Here is a 23,250-nt window from a genome sequence, read left to right as displayed (position 1 = left end):
CCTCGAATTAACCTTTCTCTGGGCTTAGAGAATGACAAGCTGAGCCGGGGTAGTGATTCACTGGACGCGGTCCAGAAAGTAGCTTTCCTCCTCTCACGGCTGCGCCTCGTCCGATGGCAAGCCGCTGTCCCACCTCCGCACCTCACCGCAAACGCCACAGTTGCCTTCCAGACCCCGTGGAGTGAAGTCTGGACACTTTGTCAACAAATTTACCTCTTACATTGGTGAGCTTCCACCACAGGAGTCCACCGCTGTTAGCCAACTTCCCACCTCATGGGGTTGGAGAAGCCCGTCAGCTGGTCCCACTCGCCACAACCATGTTCCCCACCTCAGAAGGCCCCCTATAATCTCTTAATCTTTTCTGTTTCCAGCCATATCCACACATGAAGTGGCAAACAGTAAAGGGGAGGAAGTAAGCACTTGAAAACTTTAGGTCATTATTGTAATAGTGGCAAGTATTATTGAATAAATACACTCGGTTATCGCCAGAAGCATACTTTCCTCTCTTAACACGCAGTCCTTACCTCAGCCAATTTATTCTGCGTGTGTTTTACCTTTGAGAACAGACGTAATCGTGCTGGCCCGGTTACCTCTCCTTTTTCTTGTAAAGAAACACCAATGTTAATCTAATATAGTTAATGCTGAAAATTTAATTTGCACAGAAAAAAAAAAGTAAATAGGAAAATTAAACTTCTCCAACAATACCATCTCATCAGCTACAAAACTTGCTGTGATTATTGTGCAATTGTTTTTAATTCCGGTTATTTTTAAAAGCAAAATACACGTGTACAATATGGTTAAAAAATATCCTGCCTGCTTCTTCAAACACCAGCAAAATTACATGTAATTGTGCGTGACCAACATGAAAATGATGTAATATGCAAGTATAATCTCTTACATTTTGAGTAGTTTGACCATTATGAAGTTTTACCTGCTTTCATAATGCCAGAATATCATGAAGATGGTTTTTCAGTATGTTTGCATAGGATGGTCACATACAACACCTTAATAACAGTTAATATATTTTGGCTATGGTGTGATAAAACATTCATTCCTTGAGGATTGGGAAATACAGTATTTACTAGTTCCCAGAGAAGTGTTTTTCACCATCTCATAAACTGTGGTCCAGGATAAAGGCTTTGGGCTTTGTAGTGGCAGCTAGCTTAAATTTGTCAAACCAGACTGATGCCTTACAGGTCCTGACTGCCCTCTAGGTTAGTCTCCTTTAATGGAAGACTGTGCTTTCATCTTTTCTTCTCTGAGCTCCCTTTTGGGTTCCTCTCCAAGGGCAGGGCACTGCCTCTGGTTCAAAACACTCCTGTGTAATTTTGTGCCTCTTCAGGCAGAGCGCGAGACTGGGAGTCAGGAGATTTCATGCATAAAGCTCTGGGGTAGCCACCTGTGCCACTACTATCTATCTACTGGGTGAGAACCATTCTTTGAAACCTGTAGTTAACAAATGCTACCTGTGAGCTAACAAAAGTTGTTAGTAAAATGGAGACAATCTAATCTGCAAGAGGCGGAAGGTAGAGCATATCCAACACAAAAAAACAAAGTCAAAATGACAGTATTAGCATGTCAGCTGTGTGACGTGCCTGTCCCATCTCCCTCCAACCCTTTGTACCACAGGCATGCAAAGAGGGTGGGAGAGGAAGAGAATATTGTCTTCTGCTCAGCCTCTCCTGGAAAAGCTGGTGTGCTTGCTGCCAGTTGTGACTTGGAGCTGCTGCCCACCACAGTGAGGGTGTAATGAAACCACCTGTGCTTTCCTTGCTGCTTTTCCAGAAGGAAAAGGCCTGGAAGTGGCTTAAAGATGTCTTCAATCACACCTTATCACTCTACTGCCTTGATAGCATCTGCTAATTATCTTACTTGGCATTGTTAATTTTTTTTGCTGCTTCTGGCTACTGCCTTCTGTAGAACACAAAGTGCCAGTCACATCTCCGCTTAGAAATCATTTGCAAAGGAAATCATGCTCCTGAACAGGTTCATCACTTCCCTGCCATCTTGCAAGCCGCATAAACTTGTTCTGTGAGCCCCAAGTTCCGCATATTGTCTTCCCTCATTGAACTTGTTTTGGTCTGATTGCTTCCAGCCTGAATATAGTTTGTTTTGCTAATCCTGGCTGATATTTTTACTGAAGAACAATTTAAATAAAGTTTATTTTTAGATTTTGAGGCTTTTTTTTTTCTTTTTTCTATTTTTTTTTTTTCCCTGAACAGTTCTTTGCTTACAGGAAAATATTTTTTTTTCACACTTTGTGAAAGATGTCCCCCCAAAATGCAGGAATCTCTGTGGTAACAAATGAGAGATAGTTAAAAAGTGTGTTTTGTATCTGCTTCTGCCAGAGCACTTTCTTTTTTAAAAAATTTGTTATCACAGTACAGTTACTTGATGTCTCTCTTCTGTCTCAGTTCACAGCATGACATGTTTCACCCAGTGGGGAATTTTTCTCCTTTCCTGTTCTGGTACCACTTGTGTAGCACCAGCAATGGGCCTTCTGATGCGTAAGAGAAACAGGGACAGCAGAGGAAAATAATGAAAACTGATAAAAGTCACAACTGGAGATGCTCAGACAAAGCTTTTAACTGAGGTGACACCTTGAGAGTGAGGACAATCTGTCTAGGGACTTGTTTTTCTCTGAAGTGACCTTTTAAAGGCTAGAGAAGATAAGTCCAGAAATAGTTGCAGGGAATTTTCTAGATTATTTCAATTTTCACTTGTTAGATGGGTATTTCCTTTGCCTCCATCAATCTTCCTTCTCCATCATGGCTTTTACGTGACGTTATTCTTTTCACACCTTTCTGCATGGAATCCCAGTCCCAGTCCCAGTCCCAGCCCAGTCCCAGTCCCACAGAGTCTTTGACACTCATGGGACCTCTTTATGGTCCCAGGTAATATTTCTAGAAAAATTGCATGGCAATTCACTTGTTTTGTCAGCTTCTTTCTGCACCACTGAGCCCTGCTTTGCCATGGCAGGAGATACTGCAAGGCTGGGCTGCCATCAGCCGGGCCTCATAAATCTCTATATTCCTCCTCTGCCATAGGAGCAGAAATAGGCTGTTTGTGTCACTGTAGTTACATTCTTCAGGAGTTTTGCAGCAAAGATCACCTGGACCTTGGGGAGCCACCCTTAAAGAGCAGCCTTACCTGGGTGGGACTGAAAGGATCAGAGCTTGAGCTTGAGCATGTGTCTGGTTAGGAGGGCGAACAACCCTCCAGAAATGTAGTTTACTCTTCTGTCCCTATGAGACGAAGGACATTATCTGCCTCTGGATATGTTTTTTTTCAGTTTAGCTTTAGCCACTGGGATATACAAAAGGAATTAATGCAATCCTTCTTAACTACAAAGAGTAAAAATCCTCTTTTTTCCTTTCACTTTCTCACATTATTATGGAAATTTGTGCTTGCTTTGATATGAATGTGCTTTCTGTAGGTTTAACTAGGAGAAAAATAATTTCTTGGCCCTTTCACTAACATCCAGTGCAGTGTAAATTCACTATCTTATACATCTTTGCTGTGGGGACCACAGCTTGGAGCTGCAAGGCAGTGAGCTTGATGATCTAATGCAGCTTTCCCACAGAGACTCATCCGCGGAATTATCCCATAACGTATTTCATTTTAAAATTATTTTCAAAGCACAAGTCCATGGAAACAACAAAAGAAGATTACACACTCCCCACAAAAACAAATTGTGCCTAAAATGGCAGTGCTTCTATGTGAATAATTTAAAAAGGAAAAAGTGCTTATTTTCTTCTTATAGAAAAGCTCTGCAAGCAGAAAGGCAACAGTCCAAATAGGCAAGAAGATTTTTGTAGGTAAAAAGTAAAGCTTTGTTAAAAACCTACCTCAGAATCAAAAGGGTATATTTCAGATTACCATAAATGAACTATTTTTCTGGAGCATTCCCTGCTATTATTTTATTTTATTTTATTTTATTTTATTTTATTTTATTTTATTTTATTTTATTTTATTTTATTTTATTTTATTTTATTTTATTTTATTTTATTTTATATTTTATTTTCTAAGATAGTGTCTCACCTTCACAGCTATTCCTGCATGGAGCTGTGAAAATTCTGAGTTTTGGCTCATTCAAATTTTCCCCTTTTTTTCACAAGCAAAAGGAAGATTTTCTGCTTGGCCCAATAGATGCTCCAGGAACAGCTGGGGACCAAGATCACCCGTGAGGAAATCCCTTGTTTCCCAGCCTCTGTACAACCCAGAGACCTCCTGTACAACCCAGAGACCTCCTTGCAAGCTTGAGGGTTTGAGACATCTCTAAATCCTGATGGCAACGTCTGCGTGAAGCTAACCGACTGCCAGAGGCCAGGCAGAGCACACACTGCAGAGAGCTGACTCCAACCCCTCTGCAAACATAAAGGTCTCTTTGAAAGCCCACCACGGAAAGTCCTGAAAGGCCAGTTGCCCGAGAATAACCACGAAGATTATACTAATCTGCAGATCACTAAAGAGTAAAACCCTAGTATTCAATTACGCTGGAGAGCACCTTGATTATGTTGTAATAGCACAAAAGTCAAAGCAGTTCCCACAGGCAGAGGCAGTTATGTGTCATATATACTCCACGCCATGCCAGGAGTTGCTTTGTCTCTGCTCTTGCTGTAAGGTTTCTCTTCCATTCAGGACTTGTAAATCAATTTCCTCTTCCCATTCAAAACGAAGAAATCCACATTCCTGCATATTTTATATGACTATTTGCATTACAGAGAAACCAAGCACCTTGAAAATGGCATTTCCTAACTGCTTTACTCCTTTTTTTTTTTTTTTTTTTTAAGCTAAAACTTCAGCTCTGTCCCATGCTGTATTCCTGTGACACAATTTCTGCTGTTGATTTTGTGGCGGTGGTGCAAAATCCCATATAAATTCTATCTTTGTTGTTGCTCTTCAAGCTTTTGAAACAGAAGTTTCACTTACACCTACAGAAAAAAAAAAAAAAACACTATGTCAGTCATCTGTTTTGTTTTTAAAAATGCTTCCTCTGATACAGAGACTTTCATACCATAATTTTGTTCTATGATTCTTCATTTATTTTGAGGCATTAAGATCTTTCTTTTGTATGTATAAATCATAACTTCTAAACAAAAGAAGAAACTAACAGCTTGTTTGGACCTGATTCATATTTGTACTGAAAGCCCCCTGCCTCTGCTGGAGCTGTAGTAAATGAGCATCAGACCTTCCATTTTATTTCTCAGAGATGGCTATAGCGTACATCCTCGATCATAAGAAAAAAATATCAAAGGGTTGGAAATTGGGATGGGATCCAAGGTTAAGACTCTGCGATTTAGTGTGCAGACCTTGGAGATTTCTGCACTTTGCACAAGGACAGATATAAATCTTATGTAATCCTGCTCCAGCAGAGAGGCTTTGTGAAAGGACTTCTACAAATGAAGCAGCTAATTACCACCAAATATGTAGCAAACAAAGGAGTGAGAGTAAGCCTTTGATATATTGTACCAGTTTTTAGAGATCATGACAAGCCAAAACATCACAGAGGAATGCAGTTTTATATCAAAGACTATGGATATGGATCCAAGGACACAGTTCCATGAGCTGATGAGATATGGGTTTGGCACATCAAAACCCAAAGCCACATTCTGCAGAGCTGAACCAGTATTGCATACCTCTACAATGCTATGGCTGAAATGTCCTCCACTCTCACAGTTCTACATTATGTGCATGCTCTGTCACTTGAATGCTCAGTCTCAGACATTTCATTGCCTACCACCAGAGAAGACTCAATCAGTCTGTTCAGCAGATTCCTTTAGCCTAGAGTGAAGAAATAGCTTTGCTGGCCTGGAACAACTCACAGGATCACATCATCGTGTGCGAGAGTAATGTCAAAATGTCATGGTGGTCACCAGCTGGGTTATCCCCCTCTTCCTGCTCATCCAACTTTCATGACCCATTGTGGATTCATGTGTCCACTACTGAGTCCAGGCCAAATCTCACCCTCCTTTCCCAATCTCAGGAACAGATAACAACAGAAGTCCCAGCATGCTCTCACCACAAACCCATCTTCTGCTTTCCCATTACACCAATCATAACATGAGTCTTTCTTTCCTAAGAGCCATTGAGACTTGTTCCTCTGCCTGTGCTTCCCTTCCAGGTGGAGATCTGGGGCAGACAGATAGGTCTGGTATCAGCCACACTGTCCCATTCACCAGACTGTGGTATGGAGGAGAGGGGAGCTTGATCTTCCAGTAATTGCTGTGTGAACATCTTTTATTCTCTTGCTCAGAGACCTGGCATCTGGGAATGAAGACACTCAAGGAGCAGTCATTTTCTTTAAAGTTGCTGAGAATGTAGGCGCTGAAAGAATGCAAAAAGACTAAACAAAATGAATGGTCATGATTGTGGGAGGGGGACATCAGTCCACTACAGGCTTGGAGCCCTTCCAGAGTGCATTAGTAGTTAAGGGGAAAGCAGAATGCAAGGGATACCCAGCAATGAACTCCTTTGTGAACGACCATGCTAACACCATGAGGCAGCTGTGCTGTTGTCACCAGGTAAGATGTGCTCAGATTTCAGGCATATCGAATTTGTGCTGAGAGGTGACAAACCATTCAAAAATCCACTAACAATCACCTTGACACTAAGGGTTGTTATAGCAGATGGTGTACAGAGATCCTAGAAGTCCAGCAGTATCTTGGAGTGTCTTACTGATGTCTTTCAATATACAGGAGGTCCGGATTTGGATTCACCCATACCAGCTCTTTCAGTTTCAAACTTTGCCTGGATCTGAACTGCTGTATAAGAAATGAGAATAGAATGCCTTCTTAGAAAGTGTTCTAGTTTATGCAGGAAGGTTGGATCTGGTCTGGCGGCACCAACCTCTGAGAAAATACAGAACCTGACACCATATCCGGGTAGCTTTTGCCCTGGGCATAGAGTTCAGTTCTTGCAGGCCATGACTGTGAGAGCCCAGCTGACAATCTGGTGCTGCTTCCATTTCCTCTAGCTTTCAGGTTGAATAAACATCATTAAATATAAAAAGTCAACATTTGTTTCTAGTCAGTTGCTAGTTATTTCCTTCTGCTGCCCTGGAAGGAAAAATGCAACTACTGAGAGATATGGATACACTTTATTAATTAACTTTTAAGTGCATTTAAAAATAAAAGCCAAGAAACTGCAGCCTCGGGTTGAAATTTTTACTGTAAGGAATGGAACTATTTACAATAAAATATAATAATGAAGCACAGACAATAATTAAGATAGAATTGTTTACTTGGGTACTTGCCTGCCATTATATTTTATTTTGTAATTTTAAAGCAACAAAAATATATTTAAAAAAAAAAAATGTAGATGTTAGCAGTAAGGATGTTGTCAATTCCCTTTTTAGTAGTTGAATAACAGAAGTGTGTCTGCAATTGGATACTGAAGAGTGGAGACAGATGGATACACCAAACACTTTTTCTATGAGCATTAGATAGGTTGGTACTTGTTGGAACTGAGTAAATACCAAGTACCTTAAAATAATTTGACTGGATTTTCTCAGCATTTGTTTCTGAAATCATTCATGAAAGTAAGAGGCTTTTGTTTTGAAAATTCAAAGAAAGGAAGGGTTTTAAGAACATTTATGCATATGAGAGTTCACAGAATGTCTTGTAAACCATCATTTTCTGTCGTGGCATCAAAAAGAACTAGGTGCCCTTTCCAGTTTCATCATGAACTACTTTCTGCCTTCCATACTCTGCAACAGCATAATTTTCTCTATAGAGTTGCCCTTAGAGTAGCCCCATAATAGAAACTGATTGTTAAGTGATATATTAAATGTATTCATTGTAAATATTTTAGATGGAGATTTTTATTTTCTATCATTAGCTGGAACTGTATCTGTTCATTATCCAAAATTTTATTCCTGCCAGAAAGTCTCAGCCTCTGCTATTCTGACTTTGGGAATAAGTTCCATATACTCTTTTTGTCTCATTGAAACTCTAAGTTTCAGCTCAGACCACCTTCAGCATCATCCCACCCCCTGACACAGAGTCCTTCCCCAGCTGTCCCGTAACCCCCTTTAGGCACTGGCAGGCAGCTGTAAGGTCTTCCCAGAGCCTTCTCTCCTTTGGGCTGAACACCCCCAGCTCCCTCAGCCTGTCTTCATAGGAGAGATGCTCCAGACCTCTGAGCATCCTCATGGCCTCGTGGCCTCCTCTGGACTTGTTCTAATACATCCATGTCCTTCTTGTGCTGGGGGCCACACAGTGACTTTATCTGGAAAATCTGTTCTTCAAAGGTTGCAAAGAAATGGTAGCTGGTTGCAATGAGATGCCTACTGGGGAAGACTGCAGCCTCTGCAACTGAATTCGTCCTTCAACATATCCTGTGCTTTGAGAGGTTTTTTTGCAGCACTGCAATTATTGAAGAAAGCAAATAGGTCTCTTTGCTTTGAAAATCTCTGTTAATGTAAATAATTGAATCAGAAATTCCCTTGTGAATGGCAGTCTTGTCTCTTAATTTTATTTTTATTTTTTTACTTTTATTTCTGACATGACTTTCATGCAGCTTTTGAACTTCCCTCGACCTCTGTTTTCATCAGCATCATTCCCTCCCAAGACTGTGCTGACTTCCAGGAACCTGACCTTCCCCAGATGTCCTTCAGAGTATATCAAGCCATCCCTTTTCATCTTCTGTAAAAAATGCATATTATACAAGTGAATTGAAGGTCTCAGTGAGAGACATCTTCTAAATGAGGATGATAACGACCTGTGTCTACTTCACCGAACTATTTGGTGCTTGAGGGAGGATGAGAGCAGCTGGAGCTAAGGCCCCTGTATTTACACTGCATGCAGCTGTGCATTTTTCCTTCAGATATCATTCAGTCTGTTCCCCTGAGCACAGCATCCCCAACACAGGTGTTTCAAAGACATCCAAAGTACAAATTGTTGACTTAGACCCATGTAATCCCACAAGGATGTGGAGCATGTTTAATGAGAATTTGTAATGGAGATTCTTCTATGTCTAATTCATGTGGACCAGAGCTGCTCTGCATGCAAATCAAGCCAACATGATGGGAGGTTCACTCCCAGCCACACCAAAACAAAATGTTAACATAAGCACAGACAAACCTTCCTGATGTGTTTTCAATTTGTTTACTTTAACTTGGTTTAGGAATCTGGACAGCCCCTATGTCTGACTACGTACTAGAAAATGCCTGTCCAAATTCCTTCTCTGCCTGCAAGGAGGTGAGATTACATGATATGTATCCGTGCATGAAAGCTGTATCAAACTAAATTGAATACTTGCCATGCCAACAGGTTTTAAAACCTCAGTTCAGTTCATGATGGAGTAAGATTGCCATCAGTATTTAGGAGAACTGAATCTACAAAGTAGCATATATTGTCCTATACAGCCAGTATTCAAAGAAGCATTGGTCTACTAGGAATGGCTTCATGCCTCACTGGACCAGAAGGCTAGCAAAGACTGTGATGTTCTTTATAAATGTCATGACTGAATAGTTTATAGTAATAGTTTATAATAATAATAATAACTATGTTGCAGTTAATACCTGAAATAAATAAATAAATATATAATAAAGATACGACTTACCATTCTTTATGCTTTTTGGCTTTTTCCTCTCCTGGAGAGTTAGGGAACAGTCAATTTGTGCTTGGTCTGAAGGTAAAAACATTAGCATAGAGATCTGCTTTGCTGTGCATGGGAATTGTTTTTATTAACCCCAACTTTTTTATTTCATGAGGAATATTATTAGTCAAGAACTCTGAGAAAAAATACAAATCTTAATTTTGTGCCAATTGGATCTAATATAATAATTGTATTTTCGTTTACATTTATAAGGGTGATTTATGCTGTTTATTGTGTGTAAAGTTCCTTTAAAGCAAGTCCAATTACATTTTCACTGCTTTATTTCCCTTGTAAGTAAGAATCTATCTGTACATTTTATTCTTTCCTTCAGCTAATGTTAAGTAGGTATCTGGTCTTGTAGCTATATCTGCTTTCATTTGCACGGTTACAGCTCCCAGTCATACTTTAAAACCAGTATGGTGATTGGATCCTTAGGTTTTATCTCATTATTAAAACTAATCATGGGAGAGTTAACAAAAGCTGAGTAAGCGCTGAATCATAAGATGGTGACTGTATCCTTACCAACATTCCAGCCATACCAGTATAGATGGAAGATTGGACTGCTGCTTTTCATTGGTTGCAGGTTTTTAATTCTCCTTACTTACCAACTAGAAAATACAGGCTTGGATTTACAGTCTGTAAAACAAAATAAAAGTGAGTAAAAACCCTAATAATCTTAAATCAGAATGTACCATTGATGCAGACCTACTTATCTGATTACGTACCTGCTGTTTGTCTAGGTTGCATCTCAAAAGACTAGCTCAAAAATGGTTAAGCACACAGCCAAGCAAGCCACATCTTTGCACAGAAATGTTATGATTCTTGTTAGCAAAATTAAATTATATTTATAAATTGCTCTGTCAAAAAAAAAAAAAAAATCTTTTTACTGCATTTCCCATCAACTTATAATTGTTGGAGTATTTGGTTTGAAACTGCAAAAGAGGTTTATTGCTGCTTCCTGGTCCTTGAAATTCTCAAAGGGCAAGCATTCAATTATGGAATTAAAATGAAAAAACACAGATGGCCAGTGTTGATAACCATACTAAAAGCAGTTAGGGGCCAATCCTGGAAACATTTACTTACTCAGATAGCTTATTCTCACGCAAATAGCTCTAGTAAAACAAAAGGGATTACAGATATGAGAAAGGTCTGAAGTGCATAAATATCAGACAAGTAGCTAAAACCTGTAGCTACATGTATATGCATATTATGTCTAATTTGAAGTATCACAATACAGTCATACTCCTCAATCTTTTTACTTTATGCACAAGTACTAATCTAAGATTTTCTTTTCTCTGCTACTAAAGTGATCTAAAGATGTGCAAAAGGGAGCAAATGTTTCTCATCAAATCTCTAGGTAGTGGCACATTGAGGCTCAGATAATCAATAAGATCAATTTTGTCTAATCTAAATTTTAATCAGTAGGAGCATATCCTAAGATTTTATTGCTCTGAGATGAGATGAAATCCATAAAAAGAAAGAATACATGACGAACGTGAAATATTTCTACTGAATATTGGGGCAGTGTCTATTAAACTGGAAATTCAGTGTGTAAGATTCTTTCATAGACTATCCCCTTGGGGCTATAAATCAGAAGTGAGGGCAATCTTTTCTAATGTCAAGAGCAGCCATTAAACATCATTTATGCTGACGGTTCCCTTCACTGATCAGAGGACAATTTGGGCTTCATAGCCAGGCATGCAAAGAAATGCCCTGTGTTCAAATCTTCCCATGGAACACGTGTACGTTTTTGAGAGGACCGTGCATCCATCAGCTTTTTTAAGACATTTCCATTAGTAAATGACAAAAATTGATGGAATAGGTTTCTCCCATTCCTTCTCTCCCATATCGCTCCCCCGCACCTTTTGTCTCGCAGTCTCCATCTCATTTGCTCTCTCTTTGTCTGGATTTTTTTCCTTTACAGCTCCCCTTCACCTCTGTGCCCTCTTCCATGGCCTGTGTTTTCTTTTCTCTGTTTGCCTCTGTGTCTCCCACTGTTGATTTAACATTCTGCCTCTCTCCCTCACTCTTTCTCTCCCAGCCCATGATTTCTTCCCAGGTGCTGTGTCAGAAAGAACTGCCACAGCAAAGTGATTCAGTTTTTCTAAGGTTTTTGATCATATACTGGTCTTTTTAAAGACTATGTTTTAATGAATATATCTAGATAAATACATAAGCCTGTGTATTTACAAAATGAACAAAATGAGAATTGTTATATTGTAGACAAACAGAAAAAAAGCTAGCTTCTGTCTGTCACTTAATCTATTTATACAAGCCATCACTGCTCAAGACACACTGCATTCCCGGAGCCCAGACCTCATCACTTCCCCCATTAATTACCTAAGAAAGCAGAAGCAGACTCTTGAGCATGCCCTGAAGGTCAGAAAAATGTGAGCAAAATCCCAAAGCTGGTAATAAATTCCCACTATTTACCAGGCTAAAGTGGGCAGGATATCCAGGGGTGGACAGAACAGTTTGCTGCTGAGCTTTCCCATCCAGCTCACCAGGTAGCTATAGCTGACCTCATGTACCTGTGCAATTTTAGTTATTTATGCATTTGGAACTCAGTTTCAGTTGTATAAAGCCTTCTTTATGTGATGAAAGGGGAGCTTGGAGTGGCTGTAAATTACATTCATATATCAGGCCGGTGTGGTGGGTTGTTAGAGCACAGTGTTTGCTGGCCCCCAGAATTCAGCACCAGCTCAGAAGGAGTTGCCAGGAGCAGATGGGTGCCTTTCAGGTGAGCTGTGTGGGGCTGGGTGAAAGATTAACTGAGGGAATTCTGCGACACAGGCTACACCTATGATGGGAGGGAATACTCATGGTAGATGCTTATAACAGTAAACATCCATTCATCATTACTTTTTTTAAAAGATATTTATCTCTTTTTTATTCCCTGCAAATAATAGGTACAGCATTTTTGCAGTAGTAGGTGGATAGATACAGTAATGTTGTTACCCTTAAACAGGATTAACGTAAAAAAATCAGGAATCAATTTTCAATAGAAGGAAAAGCCATGTGAGGGACTGTCAATGTGAACATGATAGCTAACTTTGTATTTATAAACTCTGATGTTTCTGAAACAGATTTTGAATGGAAACCTCATACCGAGGTCATTGATGAAATCATTGCTATTCTGGTACTGTGATTAACTTTACTCTGTGTCCTTCCCATTTGGCTGGAATCTGCCCCTATCTCTCCACCACAACCTCCTCTGTCTTTGAGGATTAACAATCTGGGAGACAGGAATACATGATAACACTGTGATTATGCTCTGAATGCTCTGTAAATGTTTTTTTAAACAATAATAAAAATGTGTGAGCACAACCAGATGACCTTGGAAAACCTCTCTTATTACATTTTAAACTTCACTGAAATGTGTTTTCTTTTTCTGTCAACAAAAAGACATTTCTCAGGAGTTTAGGTCTAGATCAGGATTTCCTAAATTTGTAATCCCAGCAAGATATTCAGAATGGGTGGAATATTGGCTAGGGCAGCATGACAAAATTCTGCTGTTGAGTAAATGCAACAGCACAGCCTCAAATAAAAGATTCTTCTGTGGCTGATGCAAGGTTTTGCAGACTGCTGGTGGCTGGAGAGCAGGAGAAGAGGTGGGGAGAGAGTGTTTTGAAACCCTTAAGCTAATGATAACCCTGATCTAGATCAGTTAAAAAAACACAAAGGTCATACTCCTTTAAAACCTCCATGTTGGAGTGAAAGAACATTCTGTCTTTGAAAACTAAGGAGAGTTTTACCATATAATTTCCATAAATACCACAAAAATATGTACAGAATAACCTCCCAAGCAATTGTATCAGCTCAGCTTTGGAAATTGTGAGCCATAAGCCCAAGTCTTAGGGTGGAGTGCGCAATAGAAATTCTTTATGCTGGCCTTACCACCAAGAAAAAAGAGGAAACATGTAGAATTCTATCCTAAAAATTGTGCTGCCCGTGTGCTTTTGAGCTGTGTGTATGTTTGGTTTAAGAACACACGATACTCAACCTGAACTTCAAATGAGATTTTGAGAGGGAAAGTTGAAAATGTTTGTGTTTTTATTTATAACCTCGTTAACATTTAAGCATCTCAGCAAAAGCATAAAACATACATTTTTTTTTTCTTTTATGTACATGCATGAACAGAAATTTATTGCTGTCTGTGAGTATAGCTGTATCCACCTAACACTGAGAATATATTATGAAGTGGGTGTGGGAGATTGTTTTCTGGGTGTGAAGGAACAAATAATACTCACCAAAATATAAATGACATCTCAGTTCAAAAGTGTGTACTGAACACAGCTTCAGCATATATTATTTATTTTTGTTGTTGTTGTTGTTCTGCTTTCCAAATGGGCCCTTTCAAAATTTTTCTTCTCCTTTTTCCACCTATTCATGGCTTTTCTTTGTTGCTCCTTGTCTCTTCTTTCCCTTTATTTTTTCTACTCTGTCCAATTTCTTTCTTTTCCTCCTCTGATTTCTTTCATTCCCCGTTGCTGGAGGTATTCTTTTAAAAATGCTTCTACTACTATAGAGACAAAAATAGATCATATAACCATACATGTTTACAGTTTTTATAGATCTTTTGCTTTCTTCCCATAGCCTGTCTGTGACTGTGTAATCACTGCACATGTTGCCCTGAAAAAAAGCCTGTGGGCTGCTGCTATGAGCCAATGCCTGTGTATGGGTGAGCATGGTCTACCATAGACCATTGCCAGCTGAAGCCACACAAACACTGAAGTAGAACAAAAGGTTGTGGTCCAATTACTTGAGAAACTAACCTTGGCCATAGTCAGTAGCTGTACAGACTCCCAAATGAACTAGCAAGTGGGAGCTGATCCATCACCTACAGTCAGCATTAAGACCTAGGGATGCAGACATAAGACGTGTGCAGAATTTACAAATGGAAAGGGAAAATGGATTTTAAAGATTAAATAAAACAGAGTAGGCACGGCACTTCTATACATAGTACCATAAAAAGGGAAAGTATTAAGCAACAAAGCAGAAGAAATAAGGAAATGTCATTCTTCAGTGTTTTGGGGGTGTTGATGCACATTGCTGGCACCAGCCATAAAGAGGTTCTTGCAGGCTGGTTTCCAGAGCCCAGGGAGAAGTGCTTTGCAAGAGACTGAAGATAAATTAGTATACCCCCATTGTGCACATTAAAGCCCTTCCTTGATGTTCTGGAAAAGCAATTTAGAAAAGCCTCTCTGTCCCTTCAATGCAATCACAGGCTCCATAAACAGAAATTCCTCACGCATTGAAATCAATCTGTCTGTGTTACTCCTCCCCCATCACAGACAGAGCAGTAAATTCCTATTTGGTTCCAGAAGCTGGCCTTGGAGAACTGCTTTTAGGGTCCTTACAAGTTCCAGTGTATTTGTATTACATAAAAGTCAGTGACTCCAGGACTTTGCATTTCCTGCCTGACCATGGGGGAAACGGAATTCCCTGTCTGTAGTTTCTAGCAAAATTAGATAGCTATGTCTGTCTAATTACAGGAGGGAATCAGTGTCTTTCAGCCACAGACCTGGTTCTTTGTCAGTCCGTTTTTCCTTCCCTTAAGACTTCTTGAGGCTCTGCATCTTGTCATGTCTACCCAAAAGGCGGTCAATACTTTGTTGACCTTACATTGCTTCCCTGCAGCCCAGCCATAGACAACAGCAACGTCGATGGAGATGGAGGAGGCTGCCAGAGCAGGGCTACTCTCCTCAGCCCATAACCTCGGCAGGGAGAAACGCACATTTTTTGAGTTATGAAAGCCTTGACCCTGCTGGTGGTAGGTATTTAAAAACTGCGTATCTTGATACTTGGAAGGGAAAAGAGAAGAAAGCTAAAGAACACACAGCCTCTTACAATTGCTCACAACCGAGTGAAAATCATACAGTTCTTGCTTCACCTTTACTCTGGACAGACAGGCACACACAACCCATAGACAGTCTGCTGGAAAACTCCCAAATTCTTAAGGCAATAGGCAAGTTTGTCTCGAGCAGTATCAGATTAATCTGTCCCAAATAAAATAGAAATGAAAGCCACAGAGCTTGACTGTGTTTTTAAAGGGAATTTTAACTGCCAGCTCCCTAATTATATTTACATGTTTTTCTGCCCAAAATGCAAGTCATGGTACACTGGTGAAATAGGAATCTTCTGCATTCCAGAGGGTCCAGACATCACAGAAACCACTGTGAAAAGTTCACACGGCCGGTCAGCTCATCCCACGTGTCTTCAGCCAGGCACCGTGCGTGTGTGAACTGAGAGAGTCATCATCAGCGCAGCCCTGGCAGGAGGGCAGGCACACCAGCAAGTGTGCCAAAACACCGCTTAGGGCTGTGCGGGCGTGCGAGCGAGGTGGTGTTTAAAACCATTAGCTGTCTAAAATGAGTGTACTCACTGTTAACTGAGAATATTACAGTTAGGTAATCCCCACTTGAGCTGATTTTTAGCTGCCAGGTAAACTTTATTGGAGATACAGTGCAGATCTTTCCTTGGCCCATTTCCCTGACACAGCAGCATTCTCTGCAGCTACTTAAAAATGACAGAAGTCAGTCTAAATTCCTCATATGATGAACATAAGTTCTTCATGGTTATATATATATATATATATATATATTGCTTTCCAGGCTTGACCACAGGGCCATTATGCCTTCAGCCTTTGTTATTCTGAGAAAATTCATCAAAAACAGGGCTTAAATTAGAGAGGAGCCAGAATCAAAGACCTGGATCCTCACCAGCACTCTGACCTCGGGCATGTTTCAGTTATTTTCCGAGCCTTTCAGCTGGGCCACTTTCTATACTCTAGACCAAACCCAAACCCTTGATCTGGACCTGCTGAAACTTTGCAAAGGGATTCAGTTTCAGATCTAAATAACACAGTTAGAGCTTGCAAAGAACTGAAACCCAAGTTTGTTGGTATGAAATAACCACTTTGTGTGGCTCCATGTTGGGGTGTTGGAAATGAGATAAAATTAAAGATCAAAGATCATGATTTTTTGAATGCAGGTGCTTGAAACATTTTGAATATCCTGTTGTTTTAGAGAGATTTACACCTCGAATCATTTATTACTGTTTAAAAGTCTCAGAACTCTTTAATTGTGGGCAGACCTACTTGCAATTCATTGTTTCACAGAGAATAAAGGATTTAATAACAGAAAAATGTTTGATTCTATATATATTAACTCACCTCACACATTCTAATGTATTTTAACATCTAATTCAATGTGTACAGCTCTATGCTTTCTGCTTTACAGCTTTACCAGCAATACAATCTGTATTGTTCAATCAGAGATGTCCACTGAAATTTTACCCTTGTGAAAATGGCAACAGAAGTGAAGCCCAAAGTGAAGTCCATCCTAAAGTTAAACCAGTTTTATTATTTATTTAACATTTATTATGTTGTCCATTACACTTCAAGCCAAACTTCAAGTTCATAAAGGTCTGTGATTGCCTTTCAGCAGAGCAGTTCATACTTTCTTCCTTCAAATAGCACTGCACCGAGACTTTTGCTGTAACACTCACTGTTTACTGCCCTTCCTCTGTCAATGGCTGTGCTTTTTGTATGAAAACAAAACATACGTTTTTCATTTCCTTAGAATAGCAAGAAATCTTTTTACAGAAACTGCCGCCTAAGCAAATTACAAGTCTATAATATTTCCATTAAGAGATCTTACTTTCCCAATGTTGAGTGCTTTTGGTGGTGTGTTATGGAGTCCAAAAACATGAAGTGAAAATTATTCCTGTGGCCACAGAAGCATTTTAGATTTTTCCAGTGAGGCCCATATCCAGGTCATTTAAATATGTTTGATTTATGTTTCCTTTTTCGCCTCATAAGTTATAGGGATATGGAAGAGATACAGATTTCTTTCTGAAGAATGTTGTCTAACTCGGAGCAGAGTAACTTTTACAGGACTTATGCTACACTTTGCCTTACTGGGGAGAAATCGGCACATCTGGATGGTAGGTGCAGCAGCAGCCCACAGCTATCTCAGCATCTTTATGGGATTGTTGCTGGCTGATGAAAGTTAAAACCACTGTAGCTTTCTAGGGAGCTGATGGGGTAGGACACAGAGGAAGAGTGGAGAGAAGCAAGCCCTCAATTCCCAAAGTGATTCACATCACTTTTACTCCCCACAGTGGTCCTTCTTTTGGGAATGAAAGAACTCTGTTGGGCCCAACATAGAGAAACAAAGCAACAAAAGTTAAAGCTGACTGTGGTAGAATGTGTTACAGTCTCAAATATATGGCCTGAGAGCCTGATTTACCTCTATGCATGCAATTAGGAAGTTGTTGGCCTTTTTATACGTGTACTGTAGGTCTGTGTCACACTGACCATCATGCTTACTAGTCAGGTTTCAGTATAACTGCAGGTGCAATTTCACAGTCATGTAATCACTAAATGACTTTTGCGGGTAGTGTGGTTGTGTGTCAATGTCCTAGGAACTTTCTAAACTGCTTGGTTGTATGCCTGCAGACTGCTGAGGACCAGTTCCCAATGTAACAATACGTGTGTGTATATCCAGTCACAGTTTTCTCCAACTGGTTTGCCGTGACGTCTACTTCCCATTTCGCTCAGACTGAAGGAGTCAAGGGAGGGTCCTAGTATTTTATGAAGCTGAACAGATGTCACAGTGCAAACACCCCAGGGAGGCATGGTACACAGCACTGTATTTGCATTAGTTATTGGAAAAGAAAAAAAAAAAGTCACTGAATCTGAGAGTCCCACTTGGACCACCTCCAGCTGCAAAGGAATGTAAGGATAAAGACAGAGTAAGAGTTTACTCAGGAAGAAACACAATCTGTCTTTGCATTACAAGGCTGGAAACAAGGCTACAATGAGTAAACAAAAAAGAAAATCTACTTCTTCACCCGGCTGTCCTTCACCCGTAATGCCTCCAGCCTGCTCTGTACTGCATAGGCTGGGGCACACATGCCTGGCACCCACTGCCTCAGCAGCCAGGGGATCCCATGAGAGTCAGGCTTCCCTTCTGCTCCCCCAGTCACAGCTCCCCAGCTCGACTGGCCCTTTCATGCCCATGAAAGGGCTGTGATATTCAAGTACTGTTTGAGTGCTTCCCTTCCTGCCTGTCCTTTGTGATTAGGAAGGCCACCGTCTTACATTTTTCTCCAACCTCTCCCTCTCCAAGCAGCAAAATAAACATAGGAAAACCCTTTTCAGCTCTGCCAGGTTTGCATGCTGCTATGTACTCTCTGTAAAACAGTTCTGTTGTGTTAGGTGGTTGCAGTTTGCCACCAAAGATCTCACATGGGTGTGTTGACAAGGCAGCCCCTGCTCCAGCTTGCTGGGAGTGGTCAATGTACAAGATGCAGGTTCAAGCTGGTCAAGTTCATCACCCAGTTAGCACTGGGTTTGGAAGGAGAAAATAGGAAAAGAACAAAGTAGGAGCTGCATGATTAGACCTAGGGGAAAGGCATCTCTGCCTTAAGGTCGGGATGGACTAATGAACAAAGGTACCCACCCAGGTACCCACCCACGGTCATTAGTTCATTGTCAGAGCTGGGAAATTCAAGTGCTCACATCTGGGTTGGATTTGACACTAGTTGTGAAGGGGAAGGGAAAAGTCTGGTCAACAGAAGCTGATTAGGTTCGGATAGGACTTACCCCAAGGGACCACAAAGGGTTCAGGTTGAAGCTAGCAGGGACAGGCAGGGCGGCTCTATGCTGACCATGCAGCAGGGCTCACATTAATCTCAGGAGAGCTCAGAGATTGTATTTCGGTTGTCAGGAGCTGACAAATTGGGCTGTGGTTCAGAGGTGGTGCTGAGCTAGGGGAAGCAACTAACAGCTATATTTCAGATTGGGGCTGGCTGTGCACACATGGCCCACGAGCCTGTTTGTTTAACATTCCTGTTTGCCAGGAGTGAGTAGCCAGCTGGCCAGTCAGATTTCCTGTATCTCTTGGTCTCCTGGCTGGCTGTGATTGCCTCTTTATCTACCCCCTCAAGTCACAATAAAATAAATAAATAAAAGAGTATTTGGAGAAAGGGGAAAGTAGAAATAGTGTGTGGGGGGAGCCGAGAAGGAGAGATGTAAGCAGTTAGTTTTTCCTTGAACATGCCTAAAGATTTTGAGCCAGTGTTAGATTTTTAACCAGGACATCCATTCAAGTGAGAAGTAAAGTAGGCACAACTGCTCAATGTACAGACACAGTGCGTCTTCCAGGCCTGGTCCTTGGAAATGTGTGAATCACGCTGTGACAGCAAACAACCTTTCATTCAGTAGGCTGTATAAAAGTAACAGTGATGCACAAATCCATCATCTCTTCCGCCTCAAGAGCAGAATCGGGAGAAGAATCCATAACTTAATCTTAAATCTGTCTCTTCCAGACCTGTCTGACATGCCATCAATCTAGCTCCTGTTCCTTTCGCTCCACTGACACTCCTCAAAATATTTTTCTCCCTTGTTTTCCCTGCTCCATCCTCTCCCGGCACTCCTCAGACCCCACTGATTTTCCACACTTGTTCTGTGGGTTCATCATTGCTTTCTCCAGTGTATCAGGCTGGTCTTTGTGTTATTACCCCTTCTCTCTTTCCCCTACTTACCTGTGGCTCAGCCTCTCCATTTCTGAGCCAAACTTGGTAGATGCTTTTCCCAACAGCTACACCTGCCTAACCAGTTCCCACCCACACTCCTGGTTGTGTCATCCTCACGCCTCCCTCTTCTTCATGCTAAAACAAGCGTTAATAGTGTCACATGTGATGTTACATGTTGGAGCGGATCAGTCAACTCCTGTATGCTAGAAACTCATGTGGATACGGAGAAAAAGGCCTTGCCTGTTGCAATTTGCCTCTGAGCTCCTTGGGAATAACACAGGGGCAGTGCTGGGAGACAAACGAGTGCTGGGCGTGCTCGAAAACCACAGGCTTCACTTGGCTTCCTCCAGACAAATGCATTGCTCTGGGCAGTTTTCTGCACCGTGGTGAGCAGAAAGAGCCTCGCCTCGCCCACTCTCCATGCTGCCTGAGAGCTGTGCGACAGGAACCATGCAGCCCAGGGTCCAAATTAACAAGCTTCGTTAAAGACAAGGCGTGCTGCATCAGCCTTACGCCACCCTCCCCTCTGCATCGCGTGCTCGTCCCACCACTGACATGGACAGAGACAAATTCCTTTCTTGCCAGCCCCCTTCCTCTCGCAGAGCACAGCACCACAGGGGCTCCACATCATCCGTGTCCAGCACATTTTTCCCGTGATTTTGTGTGCATTCCTTGGATGTCAGTCTCACGGACTTCACACAGTCTCTGTGCATAACAGTGGTACTACCTAGCAGCTCTGGCTTGCTGCTTCTTTTTTTCTTTTTCTTTCTTTTAAATGGAAAAGCATTTAGCATTTACTAGGGATGAAAATAATAGTAATGTATTGAAACAAAGCTGGAAGCCTCTGGGATATACCCAGCAAATGAAAATTCAATACTGAATGTGATCCTTCCAGGCGAACTTTTAGCCCCATCCAAGGAATTTAATAGAAAATTCTATCCCTATTATAAAATGCTATAGATTGGTTTAAATATTTTGTTCAAAGGCACTAACCTTCTGTGAAACTCTCTTGGACTTTTCCATAACCTTTCTCAACTCCATCTGCTTAATATTCTCATTCTGATGGACAGGGTTTCCTGAAGATGTTTATGCTAAAGATTCATAGTCTAGATTACACTTTCTGTCCACTGGTCTAATGGCAAAATTAAATAGAAATCTTAAAATATCAACTGATTGGCATATTGGTGAGAAAATATCCAGAGATGAAAACTAAAAGGTTGCTTTGCTATGATGACTGGAATTCTTTGGCGTGCCAACAGAGTTGCCAGCTGGCTATAGTAGAAGAAAAATGAGCAGAGCATCTGCAAGATATTTACAGTAAGGGTAGAGGGAGGAGGGGAACAGCTTTCAGAGTTTATCAGTGGTATGCAGAGGTCAAAACGTTTATCAAACCAATTTGATGTGAAAAACCCTAATGAGAAGGGGATTCTGAATATTCTGAGCAAGTCCCAGACTGATGAGTTGTGTCTCCCTAAGTTCCCTTGGGAATTGGAGGGAAGGGAAGGGAAGGGAAGGGAAGGGAAGGGAAGGGAAGGGAAGGGAAGGGAAGGGAAGGGAAGGGAAGGGAAGGGAAGGGAAGGGAAGGGAAGGGAAGGGAAGGGAAGGGAAGGGAAGGGAAGGGAAGGGAAGGGAAGGGAAGGGAAGGGAAGGGAAGGGAAGGGAAGGGAAGGGAAGGGAAGGGAAGGGAAGGGAAGGGAAGGGAAGGGAAGGGAAGGGAAGGGAAGGGAAGGGAAGGAACAGTGCAGAACCACTATCCTGTCACCTTTGCACAGCCAGAGGCTTAGCTTGGGCTGCCTGTGTTGCCTTACCCACCATCCCCGTTCCCTCCACACTGAATAGATTTTGTTATTGCTGTCTGGAATGTACAAGACATTTCTTCCAGACAGTAATATACATACATAAACAAAGTGAAAAGGTGGAGGAAGCAGATGCTGGTCCCCCTCAACAAACTGCTGCGTCTCAGCTGACCCCTGGTAATTTCTGTCCCAAAAAGGAGGCTGGGAGAGGAAGGAAAAGGAAAATTCCCCTGCAGCCCCCGGTCCTGCTATGCCCGGCTGCCAGCAATGCTCCTTGCAACCCCTGCCCCCTGCTTGGGCTTTCCGGGAAGGCGACAGTGGTCAGCCCTGGCTCTCCTCCCCAGCCAGGGCTGCTGGAGCCGGCGGGGGATTTCCAGGAATGGAAATTTGCCGTCATTGCCGGAGCACAGGGGGCTTTCCAGTGTGCAGACTCTGCTTTCTGACACTGACTCAGAAGGAAGGCAAGGAGGGGTGTGTGTTTTAGCCTCTCTCAGGGATGAAATGTGAGCTTCAAATCCCCACGTTTAGATGAACTGAGGTCCTCTGGTATGAAGGGTTCGAAAGCTGGTATGAAACAAGTTTTTTCTTCCCACGTTTCTGCTCTCATTTTTCATACACGAAGGCAGGTCAGTTCAAGGTTTCATCTCTCCCCACTAAAGAAAGTGTGCGACTCCTTGGCCACTTCTTTCTCTGCACAGAGAGAGCTGGGGCTCTGCTGGAGGGGAAATTTCAAATTTCATTGCCAGGGGAGTTCACCCCATCCCTTCCATGTCCTCTCCATGTCCAGTCTCCACCCAGCATCGCGTTAATGCTGATCCGTGCAGCCAGAGGCAAGGTGCTTGGGCTGGGAAGGACAGACGGGAAAGATCAGTGATATTTGCACTGTTATTGGGCAATGCAAAGAAGTGTGCTCACTGGGGAGCTCCTCCATTGCTCCTCAGAGGCAGTCTATGGGGCAGCAGGACCGAGCAGCAGAAATCTCCCACCACAGCCATTCCTGGCAGGTTAGTCACTGGCTTCCCAGGAAATGGGATCAAGTCCTGAGGGTCTAACATTGTTCTCTGGTTTGTCCATGGTGGTTGGGGTGGCTCCTCTGAAGCAACACGAGCACAGAACTGGTTTAAACAAGAGCCTTTGGCTTTTTCCCTCCACGCCCTTGCCAAGGACTTTTCCTAGCTGCTGGCGGTGGTTGTTGAGAGGGACACAAGTGAAAGCATGCTCTTAGACCTCAGCTGTGAGCAATGGCAACTTGTTTCAGGCTTGTGACTTCCAAGGAGTAGTGGCACCTCCTTGTTCCTCACGCTGTGGCTGC

General features: G+C 41.8%; 1 long non-coding RNA gene across 1 annotated transcript; it reads right to left on the bottom strand.

Annotated features, from left to right (window-relative positions):
• Positions 1-4,038: 4,038 nt before the first annotated feature.
• Positions 4,039-21,617, bottom strand: LOC137847693 (uncharacterized). Its single transcript, XR_011091028.1, has 3 exons — positions 19,211-21,617; positions 10,326-14,122; positions 4,039-10,236 (listed from the first exon to the last, which is right to left on the bottom strand). It is a non-coding gene; the product is annotated as an uncharacterized lncRNA (long non-coding RNA).
• Between the last annotated feature and the right edge of the window lie 1,633 nt (positions 21,618-23,250).

This window comes from Anas acuta, chromosome Z (genome assembly GCF_963932015.1).
Source record: "Anas acuta chromosome Z, bAnaAcu1.1, whole genome shotgun sequence".
Lineage (NCBI taxonomy): Eukaryota > Metazoa > Chordata > Aves > Anseriformes > Anatidae > Anas > Anas acuta.
The sequence above is the reverse complement of the archived record's forward strand: the minus strand, read 5'-3'. Positions and strand labels throughout refer to the sequence as shown.